This window comes from Grammomys surdaster, unplaced genomic scaffold (assembly GCF_004785775.1).
Source record: "Grammomys surdaster isolate TR1022 unplaced genomic scaffold, NIH_TR_1.0 184, whole genome shotgun sequence".
Taxonomy (NCBI): Eukaryota; Metazoa; Chordata; class Mammalia; order Rodentia; family Muridae; genus Grammomys; species Grammomys surdaster.
Window position 1 is genome coordinate 1,551,409 of NW_021604629.1, and position 2,859 is coordinate 1,554,267.

Below are 2,859 nucleotides of genomic sequence, written 5' to 3' on the forward strand. Positions count from 1 at the left end.
GAAGAGAACATACAAAAATAAATAAAATTATATTAATACATATTAATTACACATGAATGTATGCATGTCAAGAGACATAATTAAAACATCAGATTAAAATGTTACATTCTCTTTAAGTGATATATTTATTTGCGATAACCTCATATTTGTCTTAATGAAAATAATGTTCCATAAATGTAAATGCCTTTCTATAATGTCTCCATCACAGCCTTGATCTAGCAGCAGCTACACTGTCCCATGACTTTCCAAGGGTATGGAAACCTCACTGCAGTGACAGAGTTCATTTTATTGGGCTTAACAGATGACCCAGTTCTTAGAGTCATCCTCTTTACCATCATCCTGTGCATCTACCTGGTGACTGTGTCTGGGAACCTCAGCACCATCCTTCTCATCAGGGTTTCTTCCCAGCTCCATCACCCCATGTACTTTTTTCTTAGCCACTTGGCTTCTGCTGACATAGGCTATTCATCTACTGTCACACCCAATATGCTTGTCAATTTCCTCGTGGATAAAAATACCATTACAACCCTAGGATGTGGTATCCAGCTTGGCTCAGGTGCTTTTTTTTGGGACAGCTGAGTGCTTTGTTCTAGCTGTCATGGCTTATGATCGCTTTGTGGCAATCTGTAGTCCTTTGTTTTATTCAACCAAGATGTCCACACAAGTCTGTGTCCAGTTGCTTGTAGTAGCATACATAAGCAGTTTTCTTAATGCTTCCTCCTTCACCCTTTCATTCTTTTCTTTTTTCTTCTGTGGATCAAATACTATCAATCACTTTTTCTGTGATTTTACTCCTTTAGTTGAGCTCTCCTGTTCTGATGACAGTGTCTTTATTGTTCTTGTCACTATTTCTGGTGGCACTGTCATTGTGACCACAGTGCTTATCATTCCTGTTTCCTACACCTACATCCTCATCACCATTCTGAAGATGCGTTCCACTGGAAGTCAGCACAAGGCCTTTTCCACTTGCACCTCCCACCTCACTGCAGTCACTCTGTTCTATGGCACTGTCACATTCATCTACCTGATGCCCAAATCTAGCTACTCCACAGACCAGAACAAAGTTGTGTCTGTGTTCTACATAGTGGTGATCCCCATGTTGAATCCACTCATCTACAGTCTCAGAAATAAAGAAATTAAAGATGCTCTTAAGAGATGTATAGGCAGGAAAAAATGTTCTTAAAGAAATCTGTTATGCTGGGGGATTGCTATAGCAAAAATGTCTCAAAGATATAATAATATTAAAAGGAAATTGAGTGTCTGTGATTGGAAAAGTCTTTTCACGTTATTACTGAATGAGAATCACAATATTTATCAGAATTCAATTTTCAGATTCCAGAAGACATAACAGGGACATACTACATTACTTGGAAAAAAATGAAGTTTTAATTAAGAGTATAAATTGAAACTTGTAAAATATAATCTTCTGGAAACAGCTGGAATTTATTTTCATATTTTAAAAAATTTATCATTAACTCAAATACAGATTGCTTCTTAACTTTCCCCAATGTTTTATGTGTTTGGTAAATATAGGTGCCTTAGTGTTATTGTAAAGGGCTAGTATCAGAGAGGTTGAACCTAGTGGGCAGTTTTAGTTCATTAGAGACATGCCATAAAGGAATTTTTGCACCCAGAATAGTCTGTCTTTTCTTTTTATTGACCATGAATAATGGGGTTTTGCTTCACCACGTATTTCTTTGGTGATGTTCAACCACAGATACACAGCAACAAATTCAATTCACTGGAGACCGGGGCCTTAAAAACATCATCCTAACAATTAATCTTTATCTTCAATGCTAGCTAATTAGCTCAGCTCCTTTTTTTCTAGCAACAGGAAGCTTACTAACACCCATCACACTGTTCCTGTATGTGCCTCGGTCAACAGCAAATCATCCAGAGATAAACCTTATGAGTTATCTTTGTGCATTGTAAGAGAAATGATAGAGATCTACTAGGGGATTAGAGTTGGTAGAAATGTTTTTTGTATAAAAATGTTGCCTTTGAGATATGGATTTCATGTACCCACAAAAATCTGATGTATAAACCTGTGGCACTGGACTAATGTAAGTTCCATAGAAACAGAAAACCATCTCTCATTAATCTGAAATTTTCTTAGGAACAAAAGCTCAGTTCCAATGTTAGATTGAGTTTGTAAAGACCAAGGGAAGCAAACAAGAACAACAGTAAAGATGGCCTCCCAGAAGACATTCAAGTTTATAAGTTCAACCTTGAGGCTTTGAAGAGGACAGTTTAAAAAAAAGACTTCATAAAGCTCCTCATCCTCATGTGCACAAGAGAGCAGACCTGTCTATATCTCCTTTGAAATCTGACTGCCTTTAGGAAAGATGCGATAAACTTCCATATAGGGTGATGATCAAATTCACTCCTTTTTCCTGTCAACTTTAGTGTTTCAGAAATAAATTCCATCTTCTTGCTGATAAAACCAAAGGCACTGATGTTTTATTCATTCACTTACAATTATATACATTCCAAAACTGTGTTTAGTGTTTCTCACATTTTATGTATTAGTCTAGCACAGTAGATAGTGTGACATATGAAAAATTCTAAGGGTAGAATTTATCCTCTAATGTAAGATATATGATAGTAAATCTAAAAATAAAACTAAAAGCTAAGTGATTTAAACTATCAGAAAGAGTTGAATAGTATTGGTAATATCAACAAGGGCTCATTACCTAGCATATTTTAGTTTAAAAAATCTTTGTTCTTAGTTATGTTTTAAACTGCACTTTGCAAATGTTAAAAAAAAGACTAAATAAAGCTTTAATCTTGAAATTGACTGCATCAATACTTAGCATGACTTCAAAATACTTCTTAATATATTAAAGGGTATTATTATCA

General features: G+C 35.4%; 1 pseudogene; it reads left to right on the forward strand.

The window, feature by feature from the left end:
* The first annotated feature begins 237 nt into the window (after positions 1-237).
* On the forward strand, positions 238-1,183 carry LOC114621680 (annotated as a pseudogene).
* Positions 1,184-2,859: the final 1,676 nt, after the last annotated feature.